Genomic DNA, 10,496 nt, shown 5'->3' with positions numbered 1-10,496 from the left:
ATATATCCTGATTACATTTCCTCCTCCCTCTACTCCTCCCAGTCTCTCCCCTCCTCTCCCTATCTGGATCCACTCCCTTCCTGTTTTTCATTAGAAAACAAACAGGGTCCCATCCCCTCTGGCTCTTACACTTTGCTTCCTATTCCATGGGGGTCCCCTGAGCCCTGAAGGGAGAGATTTGATGGAGACATCCCACTTGGGACTGTGTGTTCCAACATCTCTCACTCTCTGAATAACGTCTGGCTGTGGGTCTCTGTGTTTGTTTCCATCTGCTGCAGGAGGAAGCTTCTCTGATGATGGCTGAGTAGGCACTGATCTACGAATATAGTGGAATGTCATCCAGAGTCATTTTATTGCTATTTTTTTTTTTAAAAAATAGCATATGGTTTTATCTATGTTCCTGGGATGTCTAGTCTCTGGTTCTTGGCCACGCAAGCAGTGTGTGGTATGGGTTCCCCTGGAGTGGGCCCTAAGTCAAAGCAGATATTGGTTGGTTTTACAAGTTTTGAGCCACCATGGCTCTAGCGTATTTTGCCGGCAGTACACCATTGCAGATAAAGGATAAAGGGTTTGTGGCCGGTTGGTGTTTATGTTTCGCTTTTGGTGGCTTGCAGAGACCTTTTTGTACCAAAGGTACTAGAATGTAAGGGTGAAGGCTCTGTGTAGGCACCAGCTGAACCCCTCCGAGTTCAATGAGTTGTGTAGCTGTTGTCTTCAGCACTGGGGCCTAGCTGTCAGTGTGTGGGGAGCAACTTATAGTCATGGCAACAGCCTGGATTATTTGGGGGTTTCCATGGGACCCCTTTGACCAGCCAACTACTCAGTTAGATATAACCCAGTCCTGGTACTGGAAGCTTCATCTGGTGACAAGAAATGTCCTGTTGGGACTCTGTCTCTCCCATTATTTGGCAATTTCAGTTAGATGGCCTCCATACATCTATATATTTTATGAAGTGTCTACTGTGTTAGATTTCTATACTGCCCTCAAATGGCCCTTCATTTTAGCTTTCTCTCCTCATATTCCCTCCTGAATCCTCCTTGCCTATACCTATCCTCACTTGATCCTCCCATATCAGTGTCCACCCTCATCCTTCCCTAGCTATTCTATTTCCCTTTCTTAGGGAAATAAATCTGTCCCCTTTCCTAGTCCCTTATTCTACACCTCACCTCTGTGGTTAAATGGATTGTAATTGGTTATCATTGATCGACTTAACAGCTAATATTCACATAAAAGCAAATACATACCATCCTTGTCTTTCTGAGTCTGGGATACCTCATTCAGGATGCTTTTGGTTTTGTTTTGTTTTAAATCATTCCACTCTTTAGCCTTCAAATTTCATTTTTAACAGCTAAACAATATTCCATTGAAAAACTGTACCACATTTTCTCTATTCACTTTTCTGTTGAGGGATGTCTAGGTTGTTTCCAATTTCTGGCTATTATTAATTTTTATTTTATGTGCACCAGTGTTTTGCCTGCATGCACGTCTGTGTGAGGGTTTTGGATCCCTCACACAGGAAATATAACCACAGAAAGTTGTGAGCTGCCATGTGGGTGCTGAGCCAGGTTCTCTAGAAGAGCAGCCAGTGCTTTTAACCACCAAGCTCTCTCTCTCCACCAACCCCAATTTCTGGCTGCCCTGAATAGAACAGCAATGCACATGGTTGAACAAATGTCTCCATGGTAGAATGAAATGTCTTTTAGATATATGGCCAAGTGTGATATGTCTAGATCTTGGGGTAGATTGATTCCATCTTCCTAAGGAACCGCTACACTGATTTCCATAGTGGCTGTACAAGTTTGCACTCCCAGAAGCTACGGGTGAATTTCATTTCTCTTACTCCACATTCTCTCTGGCATGAGTTGTCACTTGTTTTATTGATCTTAGTCATTCTGGCAGGTATGAGATGAAATCTTAAAGTAGTTTTCATTTGTGTTTCCCTAATGACTTAAGATATTGAACATTTCTTTCTTTAAGTTTTTCTCAACCATTTGCGTTTTCTATTTTGAGAGTTTTCTGTTTAGGTATATACCCCGTTTTAAATCAGGTTATTTGGTTTTTTGATGCCTAGGTGTTTTTTTTTTTTTAGTTCTTTATATATTTTGGATATTAGTCCTCTATTGAATTCATATTTGGAAAAAAAATCTTTTCCTGTTCTGTAGGCTGCAAAAATGACAAGGAAATATATTTTCTCAAGAACAAAGAAAAGTCAGGAGACAGATTAAAGAATCTTAGTTCTACTTCATTGATTCATCTGGTCATTCATTCACCCAGTATGCAGTTTAATTATTTTGTGTGTACACATTTGTATGTGTGTTTCTGTGTGCATGAGTGTGCAGGCTTGCACACATATATGTGTGTGTATGCATTTGGAGACAAGAGGTTGATGTTGAGTGCCTTCCTTGATTGTGCCATGCTTGATTTTTAAAATTTTGTTTGTTTTCATTTTGTGTACATGTGTGTCCCCTTTTCCATATGTACACTACATATGTACAGTTGCCAGCAGAGGCCAGAAGAGGGCATTAGATCCCCTGGAACTGAAGGTAGAGATGGTGGGAGCCACCATATGAATGCTGGGAACCACACCTGGCTCCTCTGAAAGAGCAGTACACACTTTTAACCGATGAGCCATCTCTCCAATCCCTCCACATTACTTTTTCAGTGAATCTCTCACTGAACTTGGAGCTCAATGATTGGCTAAATTCACTGGCCAGCCAACTCCAAAGATCCTCATATTTCTGCCTCTTCACTTCAGTGCTGGGGTTCGAGACCCATGCCACTTCTGCCTCTTTGGATGAGTGTTGAGGTCAGCAAGCGTTTTACTGGCTGAGCCGTCTCCCCCGATCCTGAAGGTGAAATCTGAGTGACTGTCCGCTTTGCCTTGCTTTTCCAAGTGTCAGTTTATGTATGAATTATGCCCTTGGAGCAGTTCTCAGCAGTGACAATTTCACCACACTGGTAATGAACCAGGAATTAATAATTCAGCCTTTCACTGTTCATTTCCAGGTCTTAATAGAAATCAGTTGAAAGAAAAATCATGTCAAAACCTACCAGGAGATTCTCAGCTTTTTTTATGAAATTAAATAGATATAGAATTGGTGAAACTACTATTTACTATCACTACATCTTGCTTTTGAAGGTGAATCAGCCATGTCGTCATGTATCAAATAGTTTTTTAAAAAAAGTATATATAAAGGAACAACTTTTGTAAGTTACATATAATTTGTGACAATGGAGACAGCCAGGGAAGAAGAAGCATGTTTGCATGTTTTAATTCTTTACCATTAGAAGGACAAGCTTAGGACTGAAGATACAGCTCAGTGCTTTCCTATAACACACAAGGCCCCAGGTCCAACCCTAAGCACAAAAATAAAAAGGAAGAAAGAAAGAGAAAAGAAAACATCAGTTTATAGAAAAGAAACAGGGATCACCACAGATGGCTTTATTTTACCCCTGAACACGGTTCTTTTTGCCATCTGGAGTCACTCGAGAACAGTGGCTCATTCTTCAGTCTGGACTAGTCCTTCAGAAAAGGAAGTATTAACCAAAATAACATGTATTGATAACAAACAGAAACACAGATCAGTCAAATATTTTGACTTATATTCTTGGCTCCAAATTGTTGAAATGGGACAGCTTTTTGTATCTGTAAATATTCCTGTCTACTGAAGAGTTAGATAGTGTGCTCAAGGATGACTCTCTGTGTCCAGGGATGGTGATTTAATTTTCTAGTGTGTTGCGATTTGCAGAGAAGCAGTTGTACAAATAAATGTAAGGATATCTTGCTTTAGTCACAGCCTTAGGTAAAGCCAGGTGGTGTGTTACTCGGTCATCATATTGAACTGTGTTTCAACTATATCAGGAGAAAGCTGAGACAACTCATTATGACTTAGTTTTGTAGTCTTGAATCACTAGTAATCTCTCTCTCTCTCTCTCTCTCTCTCTCTCTCTCTCTCTCTCTCTCTCTCTCTCTCTCTCTCTCTCCTCTCTGTCTGTCTATCATCTGTCTGTCTCTCTCTTTCCCCTCTCTGTTTCTGTCTGTCTGTCTCTCTTTCTTCCCTCTCTCTTTCTCTGTCTTTCTCTTTCTCTCTCTCTCTCTAGTAGGCTTTATTTTTTAAATTATTCACACTAGGCAATGATGAAGTGTTCCATGTTGCTGAGTAGCTGATGAGGTTTGCACACCTCAGGTCTTAGGGAAGCAGCTGTATTTGCTGTTCTAAAGAATGAAGGCTCTGGAGGTTGATGCTTTGGCTTCAAATACAGATTCTACAATCCTGTAATCTCTTCTAAAAACCACCTCAGTTTCGTCTTGTATGAAATGAAAATAATATTTTGAGGATGTGTTGTGCTTATTCACTAAGATAATACTAGGAATGCTTCCAACAATACCTGGCTTAATACTTGTTAATTATTTGTCACATAATTTAATTAAAAAAATTACAAAAAGCATTATCCAGTGGATATTTATGAATTAAATATATTTCACTTTAAATTTTTTTAGAATTGAGAGGACATTGAACTTTATTGATAGTATTAGAGAGTAGGGTTCCCTAAGCCCCTCTTCTTCTTTTGGGGTTCTGTGATAGAAACTATGAGGGGAGATGCTCAGTTGGAGGTTGAGTTGGGACAGGAACTCCTCAGCAGTCGAGGACTTCTCTCTTCCTGTCGTGTTCTTGTGGGGTGCATATACTCCAGGGATTCTTACTCTTTGTAGGCTGTGTAGTTTATGAAATCTACCACCCTGTTGCTATAGCTGTAGCTGTATTCATTGTCATACCAGGAAATTATATTTACAAAGTTTGAATCCCCAAAGCCTGCCCTAGTGACATGCCTCCTCTCCACCAAGGCCATGCCTCCTAATCCTTCATAAACAGTTGCACCAACTGGGGACCAAATATTCAAAAAGAGGAGCCTATGGGGGCCATTCTCATTCAAACCACCAGATTTAGTAAAAAGAGTCCCAATCTCTGGGGGAAGAAAACTAGATATTTCAGATGAGCTTAGACATAAATTGCTGTGGGATGTCGTTCTGTATGCTGTGAATTTGTTGCTCTGATTGACTGATAAATAAAACGCTGATTGGCCAGTAGTCAGGCAGAAAGTACAGTATAGGCAGGATAAGCAGAGAGGAGAATTCTGGGAAGTGGAAGGTTGAGTCAAGAGACACAGCAGCCGCCGCCATGAGAAGCAAGATGTAAAGATACTGGTAAGCCACGAGCCACATGGCAAAGTATAGATTTATAGAAATGAGTTCATTTAAGATGTAAGATCTAGCTACTGAGAAGCCTGGGCCCATAGGCCATATAGTTAATAATTAATATAAGCCACTGTGTGTTTACTTGGGTCTGAGCAGCTGCAGGACCATGGGGCCACAGGAGCCAGGCAGGACCAGAAAAACTTCAGCAACAATAAATCACTTTGAATACTCTTTCCCTCCCATGGAATTCATAAATTATGACTGTGACAGTTCAGTTCAGGTGTTCTACTTTAATTGTCATGAGAGCCCTACACGCTGACTTCCCCACCAGTGCGCACTTTGAGAAAGAACTATTTTCTCCCTTTAGTCCTCCCACAGTTGTTAATTCTCTGGTAGTGTCTGTGTTTCCTGCAGCTGCTGCGACTTTGAACTAGGATCACCCTGACCTGGTCCAGAGCAACAGACGGTCAATGGAATGAAGCCAGCACATCCTTGGCATCGCTCCCTGCAGCTTTCCCCTCCCATGTGTGCTTCCCCCGACTCATTGGTCCTCCTGGACTTCTCATGGGCTGGGAAATTCATGTTGGGATGCACATCTGGATTTGGTGGCTACTTCTGAGACTGTGTTAGCTGGGAGTGATGATGACATTACTTAGGTGGTGTGGACCAATATGCAAGGCATCTTACTGACATGGCAAAGCAGTGTGGGAAGTCATCATTGCTCATGTTGATTTTAGTGTAGCACCAAGCAACTTTCTATTCGGTATTTGAGAAGCTTTCATTAGTTAAATGTTCAGTGTTAAAATACACATGCAGAAATCCCACATTTACCTAAAATTGAGTTTGGGATTCTTTGGGGAAATTTAGTTGGATATTTATAACAGATTTCAGAAGATGGGACAGTCTTTCTAAACATGTCACCAAAACCTAAAACATAACAGTATTGATAGAACATCTATGTATTTATATACATTTCATGTTAATAAAATACAAAATATTAACAAATGAAATAATGGAAAGATGTGGGAATACACATGACATATAATCAGAATTCTTTTTTTTTTTTTTTTTTTTGGTTTTTCGAGACAGGGTTTCTCTGCGTAGCTTTGCGCCTTTCCTGGAGCTCACTTGGTAGCCCAGGCTGGCCTCGAACTCACAGAGATCCGCCTGGCTCTGCCTCCCGAGTGCTGGGATTAAAGGCGTGCGCCACCACCGCCCGGCTCAGAATTCTTAATATGTGAACAGCCCATATATCAATAAATGAATGATAAACCACACAGTAAAAGACCAATGAATACTGTTGTTTGAAGGGAGATATTTTTAAAGAGGAAAATGAATTACTCAGTTATTACAGTGAAAATGATTAATTGACAACCAGAAAGAAAATATTGTTGGAAAACAGATCAAGATAAGGAGAAACTGCAGAATACAGTGTAACTGGGTTAAGCATTGACATTCATTGTCAGGGGCATCAACTGTATCTCAAGTTAATGACATCATAATTAAAAACCCACAATTGAGCAAACTATCACCAACAAGCTGGAACCCAAAGGAAGACACAGTGATGATTTGGCAAGTGGCCTGGGGCATGGACTGTAACATAACATCAGAAGAGAATGATCTTGAGTCATCATAGAACTTAAGAAACTTCTTGTTGATGTGCAGTCCTCTTGATTTTCTTGATGATGAAGATTTGGTTCAGGCAATAATTAATGTTCTGTGAATCTGTTACCTCATCTGTTCCGGGTGTGATCGGTGTGCTTGGAGGGGACTTGTGGACCTAGTAGCTGTTGTGTGACTTTTTTTAGGGAGATGTTTTATGCCAATACTGTGCTAGGTGTTCTAAGAGGAGCTAGAGATTCAGTGTGTCAGTGAAAAGTAAGTCTTACGTGATTATATTTTATAGAAGACGATAAAGAGGTAGGCAAAGAAAAAAAAAGATAAACTTACCTTTCAGTCAGAGGAAAAAACAGGGTTGTGTGATGGAGATAAGAGGTTGGCACATAGGAGCCACATGAAATAGGACAGTCAAGGGTGAGCTTCTGGGGACAAAATGTGACAGATGAGAAATGCCCATACAGAAAGGGAGGGGCTGCATGGTCCAGGAAGCACACTCAAAAACCATGGCACACTAAAACCAAAACTTCTAATGTGGAAACAATCCCATGGTACTCTGCAAGCAGAAATGATCCAAATGTGTGGTGATAGAAGGGAGAGAAACACTAAAAGGAGTTGGGGGAAATACGTGGTCTACGTTCATCTATAAGGCCATGGAGGAATACAAAGTCTTAGACTTTTATTTCAAGAGTCACAAGAAACCACTGAATTATGCTATGCTGAGATACATTTGATGTGACTATCATGCTCTGACTTCTGTGGAAAAATGAATGGTAGTAGAAGCAGGACAAATAATTCAGAGCCTAGTGTCAGATTGAGGATGCCAAACATGGAAGTAATTGGAGAAAAGTGAACCAAATGAAGACATATTTTGAAGAAAGGATGAATAGGGTTTTGTTTGTTTGTTTGCTTTTGTAACTGACAGGGTACTGGCTGTATGGTGAGGAAGAAAATATCCAGAATGAGAAAATATGAAAATAGCCAGCTTTTATCATAGAGTATTAACTATAGCTAGTGTGTTGTAAGCATGTTGATTTATTCCTCTTACCTGAAATAGTATACCATTTGATAAGCATTTACCCAACTCTCTACCCATACTGTACACCTTGGTAACCACACTTCACCTTTGTTCCTGCTAGTTTCACCTTTTATATGCATATAGTATATGTAACTATGGAGTTTGGGATAAAAGATATAAGTCTCTATATTCATATACCTCCCAGGGGCTAGGGAGATCGCTCAGTTAGTAACTGCTTGCCTTGCAAACATAAGGACCTGATTTCGAATACCAGAACCCACCTTTGCTAAGGAGGCAGAGATAGGGAGATCTCTGGGGTTTGTCTGCCTGCCAGTTTAGGCTACTTAGCAAGTTCCAAGTTAATGAAAGACCCTGCCAAAAAAAAAAAGTAGAAAATGCCCAAATAGCATTTGTGATTGTCCTTGGCCCTATACTTACACCTGCATGTATACACAGACACACACATAGACATACACAGAGTGAGAGAGAGAGAAAGAGACAGCCTACTTACCCAGTCAGATAAATCTATTACACTGTAGTTTATTACAGTCATGTCAACCTTGGTCTTTTGTAAGCTGTGACTGATGGGATGAGCAGACACATTCACCTGAGGTAGATCAGGCATAGTTGAATGATCTGAAGGTTCTAAAGATCAGCACAACTAGAATATACCTCAGAGAACAGCAAATTCATCCCCAAAAGACAAAGAGAGGTTCAATCTTCTGAAATTCTTACCACAAGGTTCATATTGACAGTGGACATGGCTGAGTAGAGATTTCAATTAGTCCTTCTGGAGGCATTACCCCTAGACTTACATACTAAGACTGGATGAGTTCTCCAAGAAGATTAATCTTAATTTCTGCCCAGCTCCTCACTGAAGCCAGGAGCCCCTCATTAAAGTCAGCTTTGTATGCTAGAACTAAATGAAGATTAGCAACATGAGCTTATATAAAAGCTATTTATTCTGAGTTTTCTGTAGTGAGAGTTAGCCACCATAGCTTGCATTTGGGCAGAAATTCAAAGGCAGGCATAAAAGTGGGGAAAAAAAGAAACTTGACTGGGGACTGTTATCATAGGATGTTGCATGCAGATTGGGACAAAATTAGTGGACCTTTCATTTAATGAAGTCCTGGCCATGTGGGGTCAATTTTTATGGGCCATTGTATGGCTTCTGAGACTGTCACAAGCGGTAGTATGCAGCTTCCTATAAGTCTGACTTATAATAGGCTACCCTTTTCCAGGCTGGTAGATTCCCTGGACTGATTATTACAGACTGTGGGTCAGAGTTCTACTGTTATATGTGGTCTGATCATTGTTCCTTTGCATATCCCGTGTCTCAGTCCAGCAATATGGCTGCAAGGGTACTGTAACCCCAGGCACTGGCAGTCCTGTCCATTGCCCTTGAGCTTCCAGACTGCTGCATCCTATTGCAAATACATTCTTAAACTTAGCCCACTGGAGTCAGAAGAGGAGTTTCCTCAAAGCCCTTGAGAATCACATGGCCAAAACTTGAAGTCTACTGTAAACTTTTCTGCAAAAGTTGGAGAAACAGACTGAGCCAGAAACACAAAACAAACCAGTGGCCACTGTTCTTTCTACCAAACCACCTTCACGGCCATCCTATTTTATCTGTAAACCTTAATCTTTGAGACTGCTCTTACTGTGCTCGTGTGTTTAGGATTGGGTCATCCAAGGAGAACTACTAATGCTGTTGCGATGCTGACTTATGCAACCTGCTGAAGGCCTTGGTGACCTAATTTTCCTGCAGGCAAACTGCCCTTGAACAGGATACCGTGTGCAGGGCTCAGAGGTAATTCTGGGAACGGTGGAGGTGCTCTTACATTCCAGGTGTGGGCGATTAGATTTGGTGGATGCTGAAGTCCCCCGAGGGAAAATGAACCAGCCACTCTCCCTTTGGCTTTGTTAGAAGAGATTGTCAATACTGAATTGATTTTCACACATAGTTTGAAACCATCCCACTTGAATGGCTGTCAGCAACTTGCTCTTGGATAAAACATAAGCAAGGAAACTTTGGCAGCCCTGTCTTCCTATTCAGGTAGAAACACATCTTCTTGCATTACTTGAGGCTATTTCCTTTCTCTCTGAGATGCCTGAGATATTCTATGAATTCCATGTCTCAAATAATTTCAAATGGGAATGAAGACAAACTAGTTTTAGCTCAGTCTAATCAGGTAAGTGTCTGTGATGATATGTCTTCTTCTCAGGCCTGTCATCTTCCATAATGTCAAGGATAACGTTTCACTCTTGATGGAAGAATAGGGAACGGCAGGCCAAAGATAATGTTCAAACAACTTCACAAGAGCTACCAAGAAAACAAGAATATGATATGTATTTTCATTGATGAAAAGTATAATGGAGAAAGGGCATGTCCCGTAGACTAGGCTGAATTGAGAAGACAGCAAGGAAACATTGTAAGAGGAGAAAAACCATTATATAAAATATGAATTGCAATAACCAAAATAAATACTTTAATTTCCTTCTATAAAAAGAAAATATTAATTACATTCTTTCTGTGAATGACCCTCCTTCTAAATAAATCTAGAAGGCTAAGTCCAAAAAGGTAAGCCAAAAGCTTGGGGTAGTGATTATCTCCCTGTAATCCCAGCACCAGTGAGACTGATGCAGGAGGATTGAGAACTAGA

Source organism: Peromyscus maniculatus, chromosome 1, assembly GCF_049852395.1.
Source record: "Peromyscus maniculatus bairdii isolate BWxNUB_F1_BW_parent chromosome 1, HU_Pman_BW_mat_3.1, whole genome shotgun sequence".
Taxonomy (NCBI): Eukaryota; Metazoa; Chordata; class Mammalia; order Rodentia; family Cricetidae; genus Peromyscus; species Peromyscus maniculatus.
Note: the sequence above shows the minus strand (reverse complement) of the source record.